The 26,869-nt window shown below is 46.0% G+C and overlaps 1 pseudogene; it reads left to right on the top strand.

Moving 5' to 3' along the window:
- The first annotated feature begins 1,767 nt into the window (after nucleotides 1-1,767).
- On the top strand, nucleotides 1,768-25,863 carry LOC133065327 (transcription factor 15-like; annotated as a pseudogene).
- The last annotated feature ends 1,006 nt before the right edge of the window (nucleotides 25,864-26,869 follow it).

Below are 26,869 nucleotides of genomic sequence, written 5' to 3' on the forward strand. Positions count from 1 at the left end.
GGGTGAGAAAGAGACAGAGAGAGAGAGAGAAAATGAACATGGGAGAAAAGGAATAACATGAAATTATACCAAATGGAAATCCTACTTATCCTGGGATGAGGAAACCATCTCAGATAGCACCAGAGAATGGTCTGGGAGTATGGGCCAAGGGACATAGTCTGGACCCTGATGACTGTGTATGTCATTTCAGGGGACCCAGGTCACTGTCCTCTTAAAATGTATTGTTTCAGTTAGGGTATAGGCTAAGCTGCTATAATGAAAGACTTAAGCAGAAGAGACTATCTCTTTCTCTTGGTAATAATGGAGAGAGGCAGTCCAGGGCTGCTACGGTGGCTCTAGTCTCCAAACATCTGGTTTCTGTTTCTAGGTCCAAGGACATGGCTCAATTTTTCCTTAACTCATAGCTTGGAGGAAAAGAGGAAATGACTGGAGAAGGGCATGTACATTCCTTTTAAGGGCATGATCTAGAACAGAATTTCTCAGCCTTGACACTGTTGACATTTTGGGCCAGATAATTCTTTTTTTGCAGGGGATTGTTTTGTGCATTGTAGGATGTTTAGCACCATCCCTGTCCTCTACCCATTAGATACCAAAGCACCCTTCATTTGTGACAACCAGAAATGTCTGGGGAGAGGAGGCAGAAATCACTCCTGGTTGAGAATCACTGACCTAGTGAAAGTACATACTAATTCTAGTGCTATCCTATTGAGTAGAATTTAGTTATATGGTCATAAAAAACTGGAAGCCATATACCCAGCGAAAATTCAGAAGTTCTCTTATAAATAAAGAATGGAAGTTTGGGGACAGTTTATAGTCTTTGTATCTGTTTCAGGCATCTGGATTGCCAAATAACTGAAGTCCCACCTCTTATCTAAGATACCAGCCTGGAATGCACAATGGGGCTGGATGTGGAGGGAGGGACTAAGGGTGGTCCCCATGGGAGGAATTTCTGGCATCCCTGGCCAGAACTCTGGATGATCATCTAGTACCCCTGTGCAGAACTTCCTGAGGGTCCTGGGCCATCACTGGAGCCTGGCATCCCAAATCCAAGAGTAGGGAACCAAGAACACTTCTGGCAGCCAAGGGTTTACCATTCTTATACCATGAATCATAGAATGTGACTTGACTGATGAGGGCTTTGGCCTGGGTGTTGTCAGTTGCAACCTCTGGCTCTGTCTTTCTAGGGGAAGGGTGGGAAAGACCAGGGTGACTTGAGGACTCATCGGGCTGGATCCATATAATACAGTGGGCTAAAAAATGGACAGAACTGGGTCCCAATTCTGCTTCTGCCATTTTTTGCAGAAGCAAAAATGTGTGGCTCCAAAAATGTTTGTGGCAAACAAAAATGTTTGCATATGTGGCTCCTTCGCTAAATCTTAATTTTCCTCCTTAATAAAATTAGTACAGTACCATCTGCTGCACTGAAGGAGGTTGTTGGGAGGGTTAAAATTAGGTCACATGTGAAAAAGGCCTTGTGCCATCCCTGGGGCTTGATGTGCACTTGGTAGATGCTACTCATTGATTCTTTTATTCCTCAGATATTTACTGAGTACCTACTATTGAATGGCTCTGTCTGAATTATGAGAACATGAACACAGCAGTGATCAAAGTAGATCAGGTTCTTATCTTCCCAGTAGTTACTCTGTAGTTGTTACTACTGTTGTTTTATTATTGTCATCATAATTCTGGAAATAGGCCTAGACATTGGTTGTCTGCCAATGGGTGGGTGAGGCTGAGCCAACAAACTTTTGGTCTGAGCACCTAAGAATGAATCTGGCTGATGAGGTGAGTGTGCAGAGGTCCAGTCTGTGTGTCTGATGGGGTCAGTTCAGTGGGGAGGAATGGTGGGCAGAACAGCCAAGGACTTGGTCACATAAGCCCAGAGCAGAAATTCACAAATCCCAGAAAATTCAGAGGACATGAGATGAGGTAGAGCTGCTATCCTGGGTCTAACAAATGGGATAAGAATAGGTCAGCTGCAAGAGGGGAGGAAGGAGGACAGGGAGAGGCAGATGCCTAGTGGGGGTACTTTGACCCAGTTGGAGGAGCTGAGAGACCTGGGTGAGGTCAGAGGTGACTGCTGGTCTCATTTCTAGTGATGGTCCAGGGAGGACTCTGTCTTGGGGTGAAAGGGGTGCTCCACAGGCAGCTTTAGAACAAGTTTAGGACAAATACCACAACGCCTCGCCTCCCTGTTCCACAGCCAACCCGTGTGCTATGTCACACCTCTTGGCAAGACAATCATGAGGGCCAGTTCAGGAAAAGGTCATCTCCATTAAATCCTCGGGGAGTCCCTGAGTTAATGATGACTCCAGGGCACTGAGTCTTACACTTTTTCCATCCACAGCTCACTTTTGGCTATGTGAAAGACCTCACATGTTCCCATTTACTAAAATGGAAACCCTTCTTTCTAGAATACAACTTAAATTCCATGGTCAATCATTATAATCACTCCCTTGCCCCCCTCTTTTTTTTATTGTACTATCTTGGCAAAACCACAACCAAGGTTGAATCCAACTCTCCATTTACTTCATGTTGGTTTAAGGGAAAAAGCACATCCATGTTGACTTGTGTCACTTTAAATTTATGCCCACAATTTTCAAGACAGCCTTCAGCTGCTGCCAGGTCATCCTTCTCTGCTCTCCTAGTCCACTCACTCCCCCATTATCCTGGATGACAACTCTACATTGTCACTTCCTTCTCCAGATCATTAATGCTTCCCCCCACCCCCAAAATGGAACTTTGTTTCTCTGTTTATGACAAGGTTGAAGTCATCAGAAGAGAACTTCTATGGACTCTACCGACACATTTCCCTGCCTGCCTCCATCTTCCCTCATATCCTCTGTTTCCTTGGCTGTAACTTGATGAACTTTCCATTCATCCCTCTAGACCCTGCTCACCTACCAAGGATATTTCTCCAGATATATTACCCACTTCTCTCCTCCATCTTCAGTTGTTCATGTTCTCCTGAATCATTTTCATCAGCATTCAGGCATGTGATTATTTCTCCCATTTTATAAAATCCTTTTGCACCCACTTCTGCAACTTTTTGGTTGCTCCCCATTTGTACCAGAACGTCTCCAGAAGGTTCTCTGCACTCACTGTCTCCAATTAGTTTTCTCCCATTATATCTCTTGAAAACAACTTTTTTGAGATATCAGGGACATATAAAAATTATATATATTTAAGGCATACATCATCGACGCAGGAGAGTTCCAGAAAAACATCTATTTCTGCTTTATTGACTATGCCAAAGCCTTTGATTGTGTGGATCACAACAAACTGTGGAAAATTCTGAAAGAGATGGGAATACCAGGCCACCTGACCTGCCTCTTGAGAAACCTGTATGCAGGTCAGGAAGCAACAGTTAGAACTGGACATGGAACAACAGACTGGTTCCAAATGGGAAAAGAAGTACGTCAAGGCTGTCTATTGTCACCCCACTTATTTAACTTATATGCAGAGTACATCATGAGAAATGCTGGGCTGGATGAAGCACAAGCTGGAATCAAGATTGCCGGGAGAAATATCAATAACCTCAGATATGCAGATGACACCACCCTAATGGCAGAAAGTGAAGAGGAACTAAAAAGCCTCTTGATGAAAATGAAAGAGGAGAGTGAAAAAGTTGGCCTAAAGCTCAACATTCAGAAAACTAAGATCATGGCATCTGGTCCCAACACTTCATGGGAAATAGATGGGGAAACAGTGGAAACAGTGTCAGACTTTATTTTTGGGGGGCTCCAAAATCACTGCAGATGGTGACTGCAGCCATGAAATTAAAAGACGCTTACTCCTTGGAAGGAAAGTTATGACCAACCTAGATAGCATATTAAAAAGCAGAGACAAAAAAAAAAAAAAAGAGCAGAGGCATTACCTTGCCAAGAAAGGTCCGTCTAGTCAAGGCTATGGTTTTTCCAGTGGTCATGTATGGATGTGAGAGTTGGACTGAGAAGAAAGCTGAGTGCCGAAGAATCGATGCTTTTGAACTGTGGTGCTGGAGAAGACTCTTGAGGGTCCCTTGGACTGCAAGGAGATCCAGCCAGTGCATCCTGAAGATCAGTCCTGGGTGTTCATTGGAAGGACTGATGCTGAAGCTGAAACTCCAATACTTTGGCCACCTCATGTGAAGAGTTGACTCATTGGAAAAGACCCTGATGCTGGGAGGGATTGAGGGCAGGAGGAGAAGGGGACGACAGAGGATGAGATGGCTGGATGGCATCACTGACTCGATGGACATGAGTTTGAGTAAACTCTGGGAGTTGGTGATGGACAGGGAGGCCTGGAATGCTGTAATTCATGGGGTTGCAGAGTTGGACACAACTGAGCGACTGAACTGAACTGAACTGAAGGCATAAAACTTGATGTTTTGGTATGTTTGATACATTGTTTTGATATATTTGATGTTTTGAATATATAGTGAAAAGATCACCACAATCAAGCTCAATAACTCATCCATCATCTCTAAATAGTTACCATTGTGTGTGTGTATGTAACTGAGAAGATTTAACTTTAAGATTTATTTCAGATTTAACTTTAAGATCTATCCTCTCAATAACTTTCCAGTATACAATGCAGTACTGTTAATTGTCATCACCATACTATATACAACACAACTCATTCGTGAAATTTTGTTCCCTTTGGCCAACATTTCATTTCCCCTTCCCGTCCTCCCTGCTCCTGGCAACCACCATTCTACTTTTTGTTTAAATGAATTTGACCATTTTAAATTCCACATATAAATGAGATCGGGTAGTATTTGTCTTTCTGTGTCTGGCTTATTTCACTTAGCATAATGTTCTCCATGCTGTCACAGATGGGAGTATTTCCTTCATTTTTGTAAGACTGAATAATATTCCATTGCTATATATATATATAGATTATGTTTTCTTTATCCAGTCATCCTTTGATGGACATTTAGGTTGTTTCCATAACTTGACTACTGTGAATGATGCTGTAATAAGCATGTGAGTGCAGCTATCTCTTTGAGATACTGATTTCATTTCCTTTGGATATATACCCAGAAGTGGGGTCGCTGGATCATATGGTAGTTCTATTTTTAATTTTTTGAGGAACTTTAATACTGTTTTTCATATTAGTTGTACCAATTTACATTCCCACCAACAGTGCGCAAGGTTTCCCTTTTTCCCACATCCTTACCAACACTTATATTTTGTCTTTTTGATAATGGCTGTTCTAACAGGTCTGAGGTGATCTCTCATTGTGGTTTTGATTTGCACTTCCCTAATGATTAGTGATGTCTGGTATCTTTCTATGTACCTATTGGTCTTCTGTATGTCTTCTTTTGAAAAATGCTCATTCAGGTTCTTTGCCCATTTTTAAATCATTTAAAAAATATTGAGTTGTAGGAGTTCCTTATATATTTTAAATATTAACTCCTTATCAGATATATGTTTTACAGATATTTTCTCCTATTCCATAGTTTTCCTTTTCATTCTGTACAGAAGCTTAGTTTGACGTAGTTCCACTTTGTTTTTATCTTTGTTGTCTATTATTTTGGTGTCATAACCATGAAAAATATTGCCAAGATCAACGTCAAGAAGCTCCCTCCTGCCATGTTTTCTTCTAGTAGTGTTGTAGTTTTGTTTCTTATACTCAATCCATCTTGTATTAATTTTGTATGTGGTATGCAATGATGCAATTTTATTTTTCTGCATGTGGATATCCAGTTATTGAAGAGATTAACCTTTCTCCATTGTGTGTTCTCAGCAAACTTGTTGAAGGTCCCTTGACCTTGCATGTGTGGACTCCTCCCATTCTCTCCTAAACATTCTCTAATCAGCCTTTGCCCCCCTCCCTCAGTATTCAACAGACTACTGGTGACAACCTTCATATTGCTGAGTTTAGTGAGTAAGTCTGTCTTGACTACTTAGTTGATCTTAACCACTCAGTTGCATTTGACACAAGTTGATCACTTTTCATCCTTGTTGTGTATTCTTCACTCGACTTTCAGAACAGCACACTTTTTGTTTTCCTCCTGTCTTGTGAGTTGCTCCTTCTTGGTCTCCTTTGCTGGTTCCTCCTCATCCCATTGATATTTTATGGTTGATGTACCTCAGAGCTCAGTCCTTGATTCTCTTCTCTTCTTTATCTACATTAATTTTTTGGTAATCTAACTTGATCTCATGGCTTTACACATCATATATCACTGTTGATGTCCAAACTGAAATGTATACCTCCAGCCTTCAGATGTATATCTGGATGTCTACTTGGATGATATAAGTTCAGCATGCTCTCCTCATCTGCCCTGTGCCCACTCCTGCCTCATAAACCTGCTCTGCCCACAGCCATCTCCATCTTCACAGCAACTCCATCCTTCAGTTGTTTAGGCTTGCTACCTCCATGGCTACCACCCTGGTTAGAGCTGCTATCATTTCTCACCTGGATTACCACAATAGCTTCCAAATTGCTTCCCCCTATGTTTCTTTGCAATGTATTCTCAAAACAGCCACTCAAAGGAGCCTTTAAAAATTTAAATAAGATCATGTCTTTCCTCTTCTCAAAACTTTTCAATGGTTCCTCATTTCTCTATAGGATCTGCCAACCCATCTCAACTCTACCTCTCTGCACTCTCTGCTGCTACCTTTATTCTTATCTACGCCACTCCAGACTGCTGACCTCTTGGCGGTTCCTCAAACACACCAAGGATGTTCCATTTTATAACCTGTCTGTTCACCCTCCTGGAGTGCTCCTTCCCCAGTTAGCCACATGACTCACTCCTTCAATTCCCTCAAACTTTTGCTCGGATGTTATCCTCTCAGTGAGAACTACTCTGACTCCTGTGTACACGACAACCTGCCTCTACTCAAATCCCAACACTCCTTATTCTGTGCTACTTATTTTGTTTCCATAGTAGTTATCACTTTCTGATAGACTATGAAATTACTTGTTTTTAAATGTTTATTGTTTATAGGTCTCCTCCTGATAAAATGGGCTTCCCTCGTGGCTCAGATGGTAAAGAGTCTGCCTGCAATGCAGGAGAACTGGGTTTAATTCCTGGGTCAGGAATATCCCCTGGAGAAAGGAATGGCTACCAACTCCAGTATTCTTGCCTGGAGAATTTCATGGACAGAGGAGCCTGGGAGGCTACAGTCCATGGGGTCACAAAGAGTTGGACACCACTGAGCAACCAACACCCCTGATAAAATATAAGTTCCAGGAAGACAGATTGTTTTTTGTATTTTTGTTCACTGATGAAACTCAGTGGCTTAAAACAATGGCTGGCATATAGTTCGTTCACAATAAATATTTCTCAGATAAATGCACAGAAAATCTGTTACAGGAAGATTTCCATGATGGATGTCTGCCAGCCCTCCATCTATCCATCTGTCTGTCTGTACACCTATCCATCTCCCTATCCAGGTTAGTCAATCAACAATTGTGTTTTGGGTGCCTTGTCATTTTTCGCCCTATGCTTTAATCTGTGGGAAAATGATGTCTACCCTAAAAGAACTTCTAATCAATTTCGGGGGAAAGGCTCAAGCATGGGAATCATGAAATAGAACCTAGCTATTGTTATCTAAGCCAGAATTAAAAGCATAGGCATTGTCATTCCCGAGGGCCAGTGACGGGGTGGTAGCCCAGTGTTTATGTCCTGGCACTCCAATGGATTTGAGGGTCTAAAGATCCTCCCCACAAACTGCATGTCCTGGGGAGGCTGAGAATCTGCTGGGAGGGGGAGGGGGAAATGGCCTTTGACAGGCCTGAGAGGGGGAGTCCCTGTGGCCCAGAGAGTGGCTGTGGCCCTCCTATTTCCTTTGTATTTTACCTAGATGCCCTCACACAGGGGCTTTCTTCCAGGAGCTAGGGGAGCTGGCCCCTGGGACATGGGGAACCACCAGCTGTCCTGTCCAAGGAGCTGCCCTCCTGGAAAGGCAGTGTCCTCACCCTCATTGCAGGAGCTAGAATTCCCATCAGCAGCCCTGAGAACCCAGCTCCGAAAGGCCAGGTCCTTGGCGTCCTCAACCTGGGATCCTTCTCACCCCTGACTGCACCAAACTCAGAAAGGAAAACAGTCCTAATCCTATGGCCCCAAACCAAACAGCTCGCAGCTGGCCAGCGCACCAAAACAAATAAGCTAGGTCCCTCAGATCCACAGAACCACAGTGAGTGACATGCAGCCCCTCTTCCTCCTCTTCTTTGTTCTCTTGAGCCGGGAAGGCTGTGGGGAGGGAAGGGGGTACACATAAGCACACATCTGGAGGTGCAGCTCAGGGAGAGATGCACTGAATGGGAAGGAGACGCGTGGAAAATTTACAGACACATACACACTGCTTGATATTAGCCGGCACAGTCCAGTCCAAGCACCTGGCAAAGCTGGTTCCTTGTGAAGGGGATAGTGGAACAAGGAGTCACTCTTTTTTTTTTTTTTCTTGGATGTTCCAGCATGCAGGATCTTAGTTCCCCAACCAGGGATTGAACCCAAGCCAACTGCATTGGAAGAATGGAGTCTTAACCACTGGACCACCAAGGAAGTCCCCAGGGAATAGCTCTTGACTTGTCCACTGAGTTCTGAGTGTGCCTCTTGCCACATGGAGTTATTTACATGTGTACAAGAACTTAATGCTCAGAGCATGCACTGGGCGTAAAATCACTCAGATGATATTCATTTTGCTCACAAGGCTGGTTCCATTGCCCTTGCTTCTAGGTTTCCCCTATTTTAGAAATTGTCATCCAGGCTTCTAAACAAATTCTAGCTTCCTTACCAAATGCATTGTCAAACTTTTTAATTTTTTATGCAAATGATTTATATTGATCATATAAAGTACAGAGGAATTAAAAAGAGAAAATTCCAATCACCCACAACTTCCCCTTTCCTAGAGAGACTACATTTGGGCTCCCACACGCAGACTTATCCCTACTCACACATGCATGTGTTAAGGAATGTCCTGGGCTCCTAACTGGTGTGGGTTCTCCCTGGCTCCTTCCCTCCTCTATGCTAAGCCCATGCATTCCTAGCCTGGGGAGCCTCTAGAAGAGGAGGAAGCAAATGTTGACCCTCTCCTTCTCTCAGGAAAGCCCAAGCTCCCTGAAGCCCTATGTTATGGCAGGTGTGCATGGGGGCTGGGGAGTAGGGCCAAGACAGTGCCCCACCCTGGTCAGGGATGGAGACTGGTGGACCCCAGGTTTCATGGAACCCGACCTATCCTGGCAGCACTTGAAGAGAGACAGGGCACTTGAGGGAAATGACCTCTCCAGGGAACAGGTTAAAGGCATCTGAGCCTCCAGTCTTGCTAAAGAGCACTCCCCATGCCCCCATTTCATGAACAGTCACATACCTACGACGGACCTTTGGGCTTGATCATGATGGCAGGGAGAGGTCAAGGGATGGGAGGCTAGATGCCAGCCTCTGCTTTCTGGGTACCATGTTAGCATGTTAGAGTCTTGTGTGATGCCGGGTAGGGGAAGAAGAAACCCCAGTGATACCAAGAGTGAATTTCCTGCCAGCCCAGCAGGGTAAAACTTAAAGTCAGATTTGAGTTGATTTAAATAATGACATGTGATACTTCTTACATATCTGAGTTTATGGTGTATGATACATGTTATCATACATGTTGCTTATATATACTTTTAGGCAGAAATGGAGCCATTCTGTTCTGTTACCTGCGTGTTTCACTCAGCACTGTATCATACAAGTCTTCCATAAGTGTTCCTATGCATTCAACATTCTTTGAATGGTCACATCACATTACATCATATGAATGTACCAACATTGACTCAACCAGTCCATCTAAATACTTCCTAACCTAATTTCTCACCAAGACCCTACTATCCAAAAGTCTGGAAGAGGGGAGAGTCTTCATCTTGCTGATGCCATCAGGAGCACTGAGATGGTTCCTCAGATCTTTATTTTGGGGGTCTTGGTGCCTAAGCATGATTGGCATTGGTCGTGACAACATCACATCTGGTAATAACAAGTGATTAACGTTTATACAGCACTCTAGACCTGGCCCCGTCCTCAGCACTTTACAAATATTATCTCACTTAATCTTTATAACTACCCTATGGGGAAAATTGAGGCTCAAAGAAAGAGAGAGAAACTTGTGCCAGGTCACATAGTAAGTGGCTGTGCTGGGATGTGAACCCAGCAGTCTGGCACCTGCAAAGTGCTTTTAACCACCAAAGTAGTCAGCTTTGTTGGAGTTTTGGCCAGTTATTGGGAACAAGCAGCAGGGTTTTTTGACCTTTTCCCCTAAGTTTTAGCACATTATATTTTGAAGCTAGTATATTTTTTTTTTTTCTTTAAACCAAGAAATTATTTTCTGGTTTTCTTCTAAAGATCTCAAAAGCCCACACCCTCTGCGCCAGTCGTTCCTGGGCAGGACCCTGCTGACTGATAGGTTTCGAGTCAGAATTTAAAGCTGTTTCTAGGGCATGTGGCCTGACACTCTTCCACCCAGTCTCTTCATGATCAGAATTGACAAGGGCTTCCTGCTGCTAGCAAAGGGTCACCCTGCCAGTCTTCTTCATCCTGTCCCAGCTTGTTTCTGGATAGAAGCTGTCCACCTTGCTGGGCCGACTCCAGTGGTTAGAGTTTGGGTCCATGGGCTGTCGTGTGCTGTTCAGCCATGTATGGTGACCCTGGGGACAAACGAGAGTCACTGAGCTGCTTTTGCAGAATACAGATGCCTTGGATAAGACTATAAAAGGAAGCTCTGTTGGGGAGGAGGCCCAGGATAGCATCTTTTGGAAACAACCATCAGTGAATCTGATGCCAAGCGCTGGCCAAGGGCTCCTAGGACTCCGACCAGACTTTCAATCTCTGCCTCTAATACCGGCTTGTACGATGGGTCAGCCATCCGTCTCGCAGATGTTTGGTGTGAAACTTGAGGCTGTGCAGATGGCAACTCCCTGGAGTGTGTTGTGTGTAACCTGGAGCAATTTTGAGTTGAGGTCCTTCCTGCTGGGAGCTAGAGCCTGGAGCTGATTCATGTCAGAGGTCCTACAATTGCAAACAATCCTAGAAACACTATTACTTATTGCTGCTATCATAAGTAGGTACAGAGAAGCTGCCTATTATCTGTTGCTTGGGGAAACCACCCAAATGGTCTGTAAAAATGCAGTTGAATCATCAAAAGATCTGGCCACTCTCAAGCTTAAGAGAACACTGTTTTTTGTTTTTCCTTCTCTTTTCCATTTTCCTGAAAGGAGGTTGACCAAAAAAAAAACCAAAATAACAACAAACAAAAAACGTATTTTCTTGATTGGAAAGAGAGTTGAACCCTTCTGTTTATAATGTTCTATTTCAGCCCAGCATGACTGCCAAATCTTACCTGTATAACAGGTGCCTGTGGCCCTGAGGGGCTATCCAGCAGTTCTGAGTTTCAGCCTCTCTTTCCAGGTAGTTAATCTCATTCCCACTGCTATTATGTAAACCCACAAGAGTAGACCAATGAACATTGTCCATTTAAACCCACTGTGGGCAGAAATCCCTACAGCTACTGTGGGGAGGTGCAAACAATGATTGAAGAGGTCTGTGGGGGATTCAACACAAACTGAAAAGACACCTGTGTTTCTCATGAACCATAGGAATGCCGTGTAGCCCACAAAGCCCAAACCCTTTAATTTAGGGTAAAAAAAATCAGAGAAATCCCCAGGTTATTGGACCATATGCATGGTGTTTAAGTAAAGAATAAAACCCCATTAGAACTCACATACTTGTGTATATTGCCCTTCAGAGAAGAATGTTGGACAGTCTTAGGCTCATGCCCTGACTGCTCAAGACCATCACTGACTGCTCTGAGAGGGCACTTTCACCGTGGGGTTACAGGAGCCCAGCCCTGGAGTCAAGGGAAGGATTCCCCCTCTCCAAAGCACCCCGACCCCCACGGGCTCACAGCACAGTGCAGTCTTGTTCTATCAGTTAATTCTGGTGGGGGGTGGGGTGGGGCCATGCAGCCTTTATGTAGTTCCTTCTTGCCAGGCTCTCACACTGATCCCCAGGGGCCCTGCAGAAGCTCATCTGTGTTGCCCTCGGCCGTCACTCCACCTTGGCCCAACCCCAGGCTTGCCCCTCAACCTTCTGACCCTCAGCAGAAGCTGCTTCTCTGTCACATAAGCCACCTGTGTTCATCTGGCCCTTCTTTTCTTCACCTTGTTTCTCAAGAAAAGAATAGGTGACATGGTTCTATTCTGCTGCAGTGGCATTTTCTCCTAAGGATTTGCTCCAATAAGGAGAGTGATGTACATGCCCCCCTGGAGACAGAGCAAGATTCTTCCCTGATCACAACAGTGAGTCAAGGCTATGGAGGATGTGGTGGACGGAGGCCCAAGAGAGTCTAACATTTGGTATTGTCTTGCTGTTCACTGAACCCAGGGGAGGCAAGGTGAGAGCTAGGAAGGAGATGGGAAAAAGTTGGAAAAAGATGCGAGGAGCCTAAGAACTGCAGACAGTTTTTATTTGCAGTAACAAGGCAGACATGGTTTGTTCTCTAATGGTTGATGTCACTGCAAGGTGCGGCATGGGCTTTTCAGGTGATGTTTATATAGGTAATGATGTGTGTGCGTGGTGCTATAAATGATCTCAGCTGTTACATAACCATGCAAAGTCACTGTTTACAGAATGTGGGACAAGAGTGAGAGAACATGGGGTGAGAGAGCCTGACCACTGCCATCTTATTTCCCTATAGGGATGCAAGATGGAGCTATGTCACAATGGAAGATTTAGATGTAATGGAGGCAGCACATTAGGAGTCACATCCTCTAAGGTCTGCTAAACCTGTATCTCAGTGCTGTTGTTCAGATGCTAAGTCATGTGCGACTCTTTGCAACCCAAAGCCTGGTGACTGCAATACACCAGGCTCTGCTGTCCTTCACTGTCTCCCAGAGTTTGCTCAGAATCATGCCCACTGGGTCAGTGATACTATCCAACCATCTCATCCCCTGTCACCTCCTTTTCCTCCTGCCTTCAATCTTTCCCAGCAACAGGGTCTTTTCCAATGAGTCTGTTCTTCATATCAGGTGGCCAAAGTATTGGAGTTTCAGCTTCAGCATCAATCCTTCCAATGAATATTCAGTGTTGATTTCCTTTAGAATTGACTGATTTGATCTCCTTCCTAGACTACGGGACTCTCAAGAGTCTTCTCCAGCCCCACAGTTCAAAAGCATCAGTTCTTTGGTGTTCTGCCTTCTTTATGGACCAACTCTCACATCTAAGAGACAGGTACTATTATCCTCATTTAAGAGATAAGAAAAATGATGGATCAAATAGGTATAATTTGAACCCAGGCAGTCTGGCACTGCACTGTAAGCTAGGGGGAAGTTATGTATCATCTCAGTTTCTTCAGCTTCCTTGACCAAAATTTCATGTGGTGTGTGTTAAAACAGTAAGACATTAGATATGACAATCAGTTCCTTCTCCAGAGAGAAGGCTCATCCCTGCTGCCTCACTGCTTGGAATCTGCCTTCAGGTTGAGTGCTGAAATGGCAGCCATCCCACCCTGCTCCTCACCCCTTCCCCATGCCTCCAGGTTCTCCAGTTGTGTGAGACCCTGAAGGCTTGAGAGCCCTGGGTGCGGGCAGGTTGAGAGGAGCAGAGAGAGGGAAGGACAAATATGCCCTGAGACAAACTCTGTGAACCTCATGGGTTCTCTGAGACTGATTCTGCTTGAGGGTCTCTGTAGGGATAACATTAATAACAGGGTGGGATGCATCCGTAATATGAATTTTCTGGCCAGTGTCAAAACAGAGTGCTTTTGGAAGGGAGGGAGGAGGTGTTTGAAAGTAAAGAACAGTAGAGGCAGTAGATACCCCCATGTTCACTGAGGTATCTCCAGGGTGTAGCTGAGAAGAGCCCAATGAAATATTGGCCTGGATGAGCAGTGTGCGCCCTGCAGGGAATGAAGAAACACCCCACTCTGCCAGCACCCTGAGGACCCAGAGACGCAGACTGGAGGTCCTCAGGCTGATTCTCTCCCTGGAGGAAGAAGGTCCTGCTGAGCCTGGGAAACTCGGAGGCTGGCAGAAGTTGCCACAGATGAATGCCAGGAGGGCATACTTTCCAGGCAGGGCCATCAGGTGGGAAAATGCAGGTAAGAACGGACATCAAGAATGAGTGCCTCCCCAGCCATCCAAGCCCTGGGCCAGGGGCACCCGCACATGTTCCGGGTCTGCAGCAAACTCCCCCAGGGTTGTTAACTGCAGCAGGGAAACACCTGCCCTGGCCCGCACTGGGATTTTTATGTCGTCTTCATGGCTTCGTGCCTATCTCATTTATGATTATAGAAAAGACTCTTGGCAGCTGTCATCAAATCCTAGCAGCGCCTTTAATGCCCCTCGTATATCCTAAACGTGTCAGTAACTCCATCCTGTGCATTTATGCATTTCTTTCACCTGCAATAAAGGTTGAGGTAAATGGAACTTCAATAGAAGTGCCTGGGAGGACAATAAAGAGCTGGAATGCCTGCTCTTCTAATGCCTGAGGTGGGTGTGTGCACACGTCCAGAAGTGGACACACTTGAACGTGGGCTGAAGTGGTTGGCCTAAAGACGTGAGGGGCGTGAGGAGGATGTTTGGCTGAGGGATAGTGAGGACATGCGTGAGAGGCTGCTGGCCTGGCCTGGGCTTTCTCAGGGTTATCCTCGAAGGCACAGGTGCATTCACTTTCTTGCCCCTCTTGGGGTGAGTTGGGGCTTCCCAGGTGGCACTAGTAAAGAACCCGCCTGCCAATGCAGCAGACGTAAGAGACACGAGTTTGATCTCTGGGTCAGGAAGATCCCCTGGAGGAGGGCATGGGCAACCCACTCCAGTATTCTTGCCTGGAGAATCTCATGGACAGAGGAGCCTGAAGGGCTACACAGTCCATGGAGTCACAAAGAGTCGGACACAACGGAAGTGACCGAGCACGGGGCGACTCACACACAGGGTGAGTTAGTATGGTTCTTTGGCTTCCACTGTTGGAAATGATATGCAGAGGCCCTGAAGGTGTCCCAGTCACCTTCCTGCAGGGCCAGGAGCAGAGCCTCCAGCTCAGGCTTCCCTGGATGCGGGGGCTCACGCTGCTGATTCAGGGGCTCTGGACGAGCAGCCTTAGGCCATCTCTTCTGAGGTGTCTCTCTGTCCCCGGAGCTTCAGTCTCTGCCCAGCCCCCCTGACTCAGGACCCCGTTCACCTGGAGTTGAAACCTGCTCTGGGCTCTCCACCACGCCCTCCCTGGGATCCTAGTGGTACTCCCAGGAAGGTTCCCATACCTGCTTCACCTACAGGCCTCTCTGATCCTGGCTCCATGGCGGCCTGGGTCTCTTTATGGATTCATCAGCGTTCCAGGTCATGATGAACGTTGGACTCTGGACCTCTGATAGCCCTCATTCTAGATCTCCCATCACCCACTTTATTGCCTTCCTTGTGTTCTGCCCGTAGTCCGAGTCCCCGGTCGGGAAAGAAGACTCCTCAAAACAATGCAACTCGCAATAGGGGAATTTATTACTGACTCGAGCCAGGGCCTCCCGCCCTCACCAGGTGTGTGAGGACAAAAGGCCCCGAGCCCCAGTTCTCTCAGGTATTTATTAGGTCAAAATAAGCAGCAGGTAGTTGGCGCAATCGGATTGGTTACACAGTGGGTAGTTGGTGCAAGCTGATAGGTTACACAGTTGCAAGGTAATTTTTGTTGGCCCAACGTGGGGCTTTCAGCTTTCCCCTGATAGGTTCCCTTTTCTCTGGCTAGGCATATGTTGATTGGCTGGCTCCAGGAGGCCTGATTATTATGTTACCCTGGGAAACCAGGCCTACTCCTAATCTAGGCTGCCTGCCATGGCGTTAGCCGTGACAGCCTCACATCTTGCTCTGTTGATTTGGCCTGTTCTCTGGGAAGGGAAGCACGGGGGTACAGTGTGGTCCAATTGCATGGCCAGGAGAGACCTGTCTGTGGATCCCCTGTCCTGAGGTTGCTAACAAATCCATTTAGAGACCAAGGCATTATAATCAGTAGGTCTTTGTTGAGTATTTACCATGTGGCTGGCCCTGTGGAGGGTAATGTTTCCAAGATATTCTCTCCTGCTCTCAAAGAACTGAGTCCAGTACAGTGATTCTCAGCATCTCAACATGGTGGTGATGTCCACAGGGAATACACATACCCACTGGTTGTGTGCAATTCCCCGGGCCCAAGAGCCTTGCTTTAGCCCCAAGAGTAAGCAAGCACAGAGCCTTGGTAAGAAACTCTTCTTCTTTCTAAAGTTATTTATTTATTTATCTACCTAATTTTAGCTGCATCAGGTCTTCATTGCTGCATGTGAGCTTTCTTTAGTTTGCGCCAAGTGAGGGCTATGCTTTAGTTGCAACACACGTGTTTCTCATTGTGGTGGCTTCTCTTATGGTGAAGCGCAGGCTCAGTAGTTGTGGCACATGGGCTTAGCTGCCCTGCAGCATGTGGAATCTTCCTGGACCAGTGATCGAGTCTGTGTCCCCTGCATTGGCAGGTGGACTCTTTGCCACTGGACCACCAGTGGTAAAGTCCTGGTAAGAAATTCTGAAGCATTATGACACTTGCACAACAAGCCAAGTCCTGTGTAAGTTCTGGTGATCAAAAAGTTTCCATATAGCATGCAGCTTTTCAGGGTATGCACCAATTATTACTCAACCTCAGCTGCCCCAGAGCTGTTCAAAAATTTGTTCAGAGCCTTGCTGAGCTTAGAAGGCCGACAGCCCTTTTGAATGAAGCTGTGAGCTCAAACCTGCCTTACCCACTGTGTGCACAGCACCCCCAGGAGTATTCCCATGGAGCCAGTGGGGGCTCCACGAAGAGAGAGGGGCATCCTGAATGCTTCTAAGGCCAGGGTGGGTGCAAATCACCAAGCTGGGTGGGTGCCTAGGCTTGGAAGATGTTTGACTGTTTTCTCCCTTTCCTCCCCTTGCTCCTGGAAATGGGGCTAAAGTGAAACCCTCCTGAGTGCAGAGCCCTCTCTCATACACCAGAGCTTTATGAGACCCTGGCAGTAGTGAAGGAGGATGGCCCCTAGGAACTCCAAGGGCAGTCATCATAGCAGCTATAGGGATAGGCCTTCCTGGGGAGCCTGAAGACTCATCCCCTGACAGCACAGAGGAAAAGTGAGTGAGGATGGTGAATAAACTGTCTCTTATGTCTCAGCTGGGGTTGCTGGTGGCCCCACCATCTTATGGGACAGTCAGAGTGAGAGAAAGTCACTCAGTCATGTCCAACTCTTGGTGACCCCACGGACTATACAGTCTATGGAATTCTCCAGGCCAGAATACTGGAGTGGGTAGCAGTTCCCTTCTCCAGAGGATCTTCCCAACCCAGAGATAGAACCCAGCTCTCCCACATTGCAGGCGGATTCTTTACCAGCTGAGCCACCAGGGAAGCCCAACTTTCACCCACTTTGGCTGTGTGGCCTGGGGAACTGCACACAACCAGAGGAACCCCTGCCAAATGCCAGCAAAGTTTGGAGCATGGCCTTCAGGTTTCCTAATGGGGCAGTGGCCATGCTGTGAAGTCTTCTAAGGGCCTGGGTAAAACTAACATTGAGGTAGGGATGAGTCCTCAAAATTACATCAAGGGCTCTAGACTGAGTATGGAGACCTTGTTCATTGGAAGGACTGATGCTGAAGCTGAAACTCCAATACTTTGGCCATCTCATGTGAAGAGTTGACTCATTGGAAAAGACCCTGATGCTGGGAGGGATTGGGGGCAGGAGGAGAAGGGGACAACAGAGGATGAGATGGCTGGATGGCATCACCGACTCGATGGGCATGAGTTTGAGTAAACTCCGGGAGTTGGTGATGGACAGGGAGGCCTGGCGTGCTGCAATTCATGGGGTTGCAAAGAGTCGGACATGACTGAGCGACTGAACTGAACTGAAGGCTCAGCCTCTGTGACATTTGGTGAGCCTAGTTATTTCAGTCTAGAAGACATTACAGGGGCCAAGAGAGGGGTTGGAGACAGGTGGGGTGTGGCTTAGAGTAGCACTGCTCCCAGGGGCATTTAGGACTTAGGCTCTGAGATGCTAGACAAGAGATCTGATGCTCCTTAAAGAAGGTCAGAGAATCCAAGGCCTGATTTCAGGGCTAGAGCAGCTTCAGCAAGTTGCTCTCAGCAATGTCCAACTGGACACCCAGGGAGCCCCTGTGGGCCAGAACCTAGTCTCTTGCCTGTTCCAAATATGCTCTTTGGTTGATGCTCTGGGGCTGTCACTTTGTGGGTTAGACACCCATAGCCCCCTGGAAATTCAAGAGAGTTGGGAAGCCAGGAGTGGCCTTGTGGTAAGGAATGTCAAGAGGCCAGGTATAGCTGCAGAAGGAGGGTTCCTCCTCCCCTTCCAACCAGCCCTCACTCAGTGCCTCGCTGTTGACCAGCACTGAGGTCTCTGACTTGGTGAGCAGCCTTGGAAAGCCAGAGGGCAGCCAGATTATGCCCTGGCCTACTGGCTTGGTGGACATGAGGGACCAAATCTTTGGCACATATGGGCTCTTTCTAGGAGCTTTGTGTGCATAGAGAGCATGATGTCATGTTCAGTCTGAGGTCTTTTGTCCTCCCTGCTGGGAGCTCACCACTGCTCAGAGGCCCATCTGCCTTCCCTGCCCTTGTTGGGGTCACTCGCAGCCATCCTTGTCAGTGCAAGAGCTGATGGAGATTAGGGAGCTTTTAATCAGCACCTATTTTTGCAGAAATTCCTGGTTGGAGGCTTCTGTCTGGAGCCCCAGGTTAAAAGACCTCATTCTGCTTGGGTCTGAGCAGACCGATTGATTCATTTGTAGAGAGAATTTTAGTAAGGAGAAATCCATGGGCAGGCAGTGCATGGAGGGGTATGTGTGTGTGTATGTATTGCAGGGAGGAGGCATTACCCTTCAAGGTAGTTTTTATTTGGCCTATTTTTATTTTTAATGGACATTTCATAAATGCTAGGAGTAGAGATCCAAACTCCAAGAGATCCAAGCACCAAGCTCACAAAATACATCTCCTTTCAAGACTTTCCATGTGTGTCTGTTAACTCAAGTTAACAGTTAATTCAATTCTGACACCATCTGCCTAAAAATAGAGTTAGATCCCACAGGTTAAGGGCTTAGTCCTACAAGACTGTCTCCAACTCCCCCTGCCCCTCAGCACATAACCACTTCAGAGACGATTGCAAGTCTAGATTGTCACCTGTGCTTCTGATCAACTGGCTACAGATTGGAGCCTGTGACTTCCTCGCTGGGTTTGATAAATGTGCTAGTGAGGCTTAGAGAACTCAGAGGAACATTTTACTTACTAGATTGCTGGTTAATTATAAAGCAATATAACTCAGGAACATCCAAATGGAGGAGATGAATAGGGCAAGGTATATGGGAAGGGGTGCAGAACTTCCAGGTGCTCTCCAGGTGAGCCACTTTCCCCAAATCTCCTCTGTATGTTCACCAACCTGGAGCTATCTAAATCCATTCTTTTAGGTTTTTGTGGAGGCTGCTTTACAGAAGCATAGATGATTAAATCATTGGCCATTGTTGATTGAACTCAATCTCCAGCTCCTCCCCTCTCCCATCCCAGGAGGTCAGGGGTGAAACTGAAAGTTCTACCCTCTAATCATAAGGTTAGTTGCTCTGTCAATAAGCACCCCCATCCTTAGTTTACCTAAGAGCTTTACAAAAACCTCATTAATGGAACAAAAGACACCTCCCTAGCTCTCACCTCTTAGGAAATTCCAGGGTTTTCCAAGCTCTGTACCAGGAAGAGACAAGACCAGATACATAGGCAGACCTTGTGTTATTGCTCTTCACTGTATTATGCTTCACAGATGTTGCCCTTTTTATTATGCAAATTGAAGCTTCTTTTGTCAAATCCGCATCGAGCAAGTCTATTGGTAGCAGTTTTCCAACAGCATTTTGTTCATTTAATGTCACTGTATTGTATTTTGGTAATTCTCACAATATTTCAAAGTCTTTCATTATTATTAAAATATCACAGTGATCAGTGATCATTGATGTTACTATCATAATTATTTTGGGGAGCCATGAACTGCTCCCATAAGACAATGAACTTAATAAATGTGTTCTGTCTGCTCCTCCATGTCTCTCTCCCTCTCCTTGGCCTCCCTTTCCCCTGAGACACAATGATATTGAAATTAGGCCAATCAGTAATTTTACAAAGGCATCTAAGTATTCAAGTGAAAGGAAGAGTTTGCACATCTCTCACTGTAAATCAGAAGCTAGAAATGATTCAGGTTAGAGAGAAGGGTGTGTCAAAAACCAAGATAAGCCAATAGTCAGGCCTCTTGAACCAAACAGCCAAGTTGTGAATGAGAAGTTTTTGAAAGAAATAAACAGTACTGCTTCAGTAAACACACAAATGATAAGAAAGCAAAACAGCCTTACTGTTGATATGGAGAATGTTTTAGTGTTTTGGATAGAAGATCAAACCATCCTCAACATCCCCTTACTGTTGCTGCTAAGTCACATCAGTCATGTCCGACTCTGTGCGACCCCATAGATGGCAGCCCACCAGGCTCCCCCGTCCCTGGGATTCTCCAGGCAAGAACACTGGAGTGGGTTGCCATTTCCTTCTCCAATTCATGAAAGTGAAAAGTGAAAGTGAAGTCGCTCAGTCGTGTCTGACTCTTCACGACCCCGTGGACTGTAGTCCACCAGGCTCCTCTGTCCATGGGATTTTCCAGGCAAGAGAACTGGAGTGGGTCGCGACTGCCTTCTCCACAACATCCCCTTAAGCCAAAGCCTAATCCAGAGCAAGGCCCTAACTTCAATTCTATGAAGACAGAGAGGCAAGGAGGCTACAGAAGAAAATTTTGAAGCCAACAGGGGTTGGTTCATGAGGTTGAAGGAAAAAAGAAATCTCTATAACATGAAAGTGCAAGGTAAGGCAGCAAGTGCTAATGTAGAAGCTGCAGCAAGTTATCCAGAAGATCTAGCTGAGGTAATTAATCAAAGGAGCTACACTAAACAACAGATATTCCATGTAGAGGAGTCAGCCTTATGCTGGAAGAATACGCCAAATAGGACTTTCTTGGCTAGTAAGGAGAAACCAAAGCCTGACTTCAAAGGACAGACTGTTGTAAAAAGTGAATGCAGCTGGTATTGAAGTCAATGCTCATTTACCATTCAAAAAATCCTGGAGCCCTTAAGAAGTATGCTAAATCTACTCTGCCTGTGCTTTACAAATGGAAGAGCAATGCCTAGGAGACAGCACATGTATTTACAACATGGTTTTCTGAATATTTTAAGCCCACTATTGAGACCTACTCTTAGGGGGAAAAAAAGATATCTTTCAAAATCTGACTGCTCATTGACAATGCACCTGGTCACGCAACAGCTCTGATGAAAATATACAATAAGATTGATGGTGTTTTCATGCCTGGTAATACAACATCCATTCTGCAACCCATGGATTAAGGAGTAACTCTGACTTGCAAGTTTTATCATTTAAGAAATACATTTCATAAGGGTATGGATAGTGATTATTCTGATGGATATGCACAAGGTAAATTGAAACCTTCTGAAAAGATTCAGCATTTTTGATCCCATAAAGAACACTTGTGACTCATGAGAAGAAGTCAAAATATCAACATTAACAAGAGTTTGGAAGAAGTTGATTCCAACCCTCACGGATGACTTTGAGGGGTATAAGACTTCAGTGACAGAAGTGACTGGATATGCAATGGAAATGGCAAGAGAACTGAAATTAGAAGTGGAGCCTGAAGATGTAACTGAGTTGGTGCAATCTCATGATAAGACTTTAGTGATAAGTTGCGTCTTATGGATGAGGAAAGAAAGTGATTTCTTGAGATGGCATCTACCCCTGCTGAAGATGTTGTGTAAGATTGTTGAGATGACAGTAAGGATTTAGGTTACGTTGTAAATTTAGTTGATAAAGCAACAGCAGGGTTTGAAAGGATTTGTTCCACTTTTGAAAGAAGTTCTACTGTGGATAAAATGCTACCAAACAGCATTGCCTGATGCAGAGAAATCATTTGATGATTTCTCTGTAGGAAGGAAGAATCGATTGATACAGCAAACTTCATTATTGGTGGCTCAGATGGTATAGAAATTGCCTGTAATGCAAGAGATCTGGGTTTGATCCCTGGGTCAGGAAGATCCCTTGGAGAAGGGAATGGCAATCCACTCCAGTATTCTTGTCTTTAGAATTCCATGGTCAGAGGAGCCTGGCGAGCTATTGTCCATGGGGTTACAAAGAGTTGGAGTCGACAGCGACTTTCACTTTCAGTTGCTCTAGTTTGCCGAAGCCTTCTTAGTCTTCGACAAAATACCCAGATCAGTCAACACTGAGGTGAGACCCTCCACCAACAAAAAGGTTACAGGTCAAGGAAGGTTCAGATGATGCTTACCAGTTTTTGGCAATCAAGTATTTTTTACCTGAAGTTTGTACATATTTTTAGACATAACGCTATTGCACCAACTACAATATAGTGTAAATATGAGTTTTATATGTACTAGGGAACCAAAAAAGTTGACTCGCTTTATTGTGATATTCCAGGGATTGCCTGGTGGCTCAGACAGTGAAGAATCTGCCTGCAATTCAAGAGACCTGGATTTGATCCATGGGTTGTGAAGATCCCCTGACCGAGGGAATGACAACCCAATCCAGTATTCTGGCCTGGAGAATTCCATGGACAGAGGAGCCTAGACGGCTACAGTCCATGGGGTCGCAAAGAGTCGAACATAACTGAGCGACTAACACATACACATTGTGATATTCCATTTATTGTGGTGGTCTGGAACTGATCACGCAATATCTCTGAGGTATACCTGTATGTTTCCTAACCTCCAATCAACCAACCAGCAAGTCTTTATTGGACATTACCATTGGCTAGGCTCTGTGCTGGCGGGCTACAGTCCATGGTGTCCCAAAGAGTCAGACATGACTGAGTGACACACTTTTTCAGGCTCTGTGCTAGAGCTTTAAGAGAAGATAGTTTCAGGCTTCAAAGAAGTTTATGGTTCACAGGGAGTGTGGGTAGAGGAAAGGCCAAAAGGAGTGCAGAACTCATTTATGAAACAAAAAGAAATCACAAGACACAATTGCCACATAGTATAAATAGGCTGTCAGTGGAAATCAGGAGGAAGAGCAATGTGGAAGGAGATAACAGAGACTTAATGAAGGAAGTGAGACTTCTCCTTGGCTTTAGAAAAGAAAAGAATTATTAGCCAACAAGAATATTTTGATTATCTAGCATGAAGATGGGAGAAGGCAATGGCACCCCACTCCAGTACTCTTGCCTGGAAAATCCCATGGACAGAGGAGGCTGGTAGGCTGCAGTCCTTGGGGTCGCTAAGAGTCAGACACGACTGAGCAACTTCCCTTTCACTTTTCACTTTCATGCATTGGAGGAGGAAATGGCAACCCACTCCAGTGCTCTTGCCTGGAGAATCCCAGGGACAGGGGAGCCTGGTGGGCTGCCGTCTATGGGGTCGCACAGAGTCAGACACGACTGAAGCAACTTAGCAACAGCAGCAGCGTGAAAATGATGTGGCTACAGCTTAAGTAAAGACCTTAAGGCAGAAATCTTATAGCCGACGACACAAGATGTGTGTATGAAACAAGAAACACAAGCAAGACAAACAGGACTCTGTGTGTGCATACACACAAAGTGCATTATGCACTCTGTACACTAATTTACTCATTTCTCAGCCCTATGTTCACATCACTGTTCAGGGACTGCCTTGTGGCAGGTGTTTTGTCCTGTGGCTGATAAGACAGGAATTGGGCAAGAGGCATGTGTGGTAGGCATTGTCGGTAGAGGCTGGCTTTGAGTTGCATCCTGAACTGCGTGTGTTTGAATTAGTTGGAGGAGGGGAGATTTAAATAGTTATTGGGTTGGACAAATTAAAGGACCAAATGGAAAAAATGGATAAAGAAATTAAAACCCGTAAGACTAAGGTTTTGAGGGAAGCCACACTCCGGGTCCTACTTGCGTGGCTTGTTCACAAGTCTGTTCCTTTCCCTGGTTAGACCCCCGCCGAAGGTCAGTAATGTCCAATAAAAATATAACATGAGCCACATGTGTATCTTAACACTTTCTACTAGCCACATTAACAAAAGTAAAAAGAAATGAAGTTAATTTTAATAATATTTAATCCATCATATCTAAAATATTTCCTTTTCAATGTGTATTCAATTTTAATGAGTTATTTTTCATTCTTTTTTCTGCACTAAATCATTTAAATCCAGTGTGTATTTTACACTTACAGCGTGGCTTCATTTAGACTGGCCACTTTCGAGTGCGCAATAGCCACACTTGGTTTAGTGGACAGTGCTATGTATCTCCTTACGACACCTTCCTCCCCTTATGTACACACATAGACGCACACACCTGTGCACTGGTGCCCAGGATATAGATGTTAAATGGATTGGGGTTTATTTAGCAGTCTGGAAAGTCAAAATATCAGGGAAGCAAGTTGGTTGAATGCGATTAAAGAGAAGTTTGTAGGCACATGACAGGCATGAGGATAGGAGATGATGACAGAGGCAAGCTCAGTTTTTTAAAGACCTTCAAAGCACGTGTCTATGAATTTAAGCAGTGAGAGTAACATTTAAAATCCTTTTCTAACATGTCCTTTCCCTTTTGATATTATCTCTGAACCAGGCTTACCAATCCATGAATCTACAAGTCTACTGAGCACTCTCTTAGATGTTGGGAGAGATAAAAGAAGCACCTTGGGAGATAAGACACAGCCCTTGAGAAAATAGCAGCAGTAAAACCACTCATGCAAAGGGCCCCTAAGTGGTGCTTGGCAATTACCAAGTTGCCTTTAAGACAAGGGAGGTTGGGGAAGACCTTGGAGCTTTGCAATTCTTAGGTGCTGAACTGTATGGAAGAGAGATCGGGGGCGAAGAAGCCAGGAATGCTTGGTGATGCCTGGGTTCTGTCTCTTCATTGCTGGGTGAGGCCAGTCAGGGCACTAATTTGCCCAAGTCTTCCCTGATGTGGGAGAATGGGTATGTGACATTTGTCCTGCCTGCTTTCTGGGGTGTTTGTGAGTATCTAAAGAGACTGGCCATGAAGCATCCCAGAGAGCTGAGGAGGTTCTATTAGTATTGCGGCTGCAAAAGCTTGGCTCAGAGTGACCTTGGAGGGCACCAGAAAGGAAGAGCCAACCAGTGTCACATGTCCTCAAAGACTAAAGTTTTCTTGAATCTCTGCTCTCACTTCCTGGAAAGTTTATCAGTCCCTTCTCTGCCTATGATGTCTTCTCGTCCTCTCAGAACTTGGTCAGACCCCATTGCTCTAAGAAGCCTAGCTGAGGCTCCTTTTTTTAAAAAGTAATTTTCTTTCTTTTTAAAATATTACTTATTGAGCGCACGGCGGGGCGCGGCCGACGCCGGGACGCTGCTCATCCAGGAACTAGGCCGGGTGCCCTTGGCGTTCGCACTGCTGCGCCCCGTCGGCGCGCACGTGCTGTACCCGGACGTCGTGCGGCTGTTGAGCGAGGACGAGGAGAACCGGAGCGAGAGCGACGCCTTCAATCAGTCGTTCGGCTGCTGCGAGGGCCTGGAGGTGGCACGGCGCGGCCCGGGCCCCGGGGGCGGGCGGCGGGCGGCGGGCAGCACGGGCCCGAAGGTGGTGGTGCGACAGCGGCAGGCGGTCAACGCGCGGGAGCGGGACCGCATCCAAGATCGAGACGCCGCTCCTGGAGTCCAGCTACATCGCACATCTGGCCAACGTGCTGCTGCTGGGCTACGCGGCCGACGACGGGCAGCTGTGCTTCCGAGCTGCCGGCAGTGCCAAGAGCGCGGTCTCCGCCGCCCCCGACGGTGGCCACCAGTCACGCTCCATCTGTACCTTCTGCCTCAGCAACCAGCGCAAGGGGGGAAGCTGTCATGACCTGGGGGGCAGCTGCTTGAAGGTGAGGGGGGTAGCCCCACTTCGAGTGCCACAGAGATGAACCTGGATCCCTGTGTCATTTGCTCCAAGCAGGACCCTGAGAAGGCCAGAGGCCAGCCACTGGGTGAACAGGGGAGAAGACCCCAGGAGCCAAACCTGGGTCCCTTCTTTATGGAGGGACCAGAGAACAATGACCTGGGCCCATGACCCTCAGAGCAGGCCCCCTGGGACATCTCCGCCCCACCCTGGAGATCTGTGAGGACCCATCCAGCCCTCCCGAGCCCTGGCTGGTCAGAGACAAGGCAGGTCTTTTGGAAAAACATAGACTGTTGGTGACAGAGGATGTGTGCGTGTCTATGGCTGAGTTTGGGTGTATGTGTGTGAGAGAGAATTGATGGGTTTAAAATAAAAGGTATTTTTAAGTAAAAGATGTTCCCAGCTGCAGAAGGTAGGGGCCTAGGGACATCAGAGATCAGAGGTGGCCCTTCTCCTGGACCTTGGAAGAGACACAGGTGTCACAGATGCTGCCCTGTGCCCTGGAGGGAGTGGGGCTGAAGGACGATAGGGGTCTCCCTCTCCAGAAATCGAGATAACCAGTTTTTCATCACTGTCTTCTTGAACAACTGTTGGGTATCTGGTGTGGTTGGTAAAAGAAAAATCTTAATTTTATTTAAAAATAAAATAAATGGGGAATACATGTAACTCCATGGCTGACTCATGTCAATGTATGACAAAACCCACTGCAATGTTGTGAAGTAATTAGCCTCCAACTAATAAAAATAAATGAAAAAATTAAAAAAAAATAAAATAAAAATTAAAAATAATAATAAATAAAAATAAGATATTACTTATTAATTTATAGTTGTGCTGGGTTGTCATTGCTGCGAGGGCTTTCTCTAGTTCTCATTGCAGTGGCTTCTCTTGTTGCGGAACACGGGCTCTAGGGTGCCGGCTCAGTAGCTGTGGCCCACAGGCTCAGTTGCCTCACAGCATGTGGGATCTTCCCGGACCAGGAATCAAATCCGTGTTGCCTGCATTGGCAGGAAGATTCTTAACCATTGGACCAC

This window comes from Dama dama, chromosome 11 (genome assembly GCF_033118175.1).
Source record: "Dama dama isolate Ldn47 chromosome 11, ASM3311817v1, whole genome shotgun sequence".
NCBI lineage: Eukaryota > Metazoa > Chordata > Mammalia > Artiodactyla > Cervidae > Dama > Dama dama.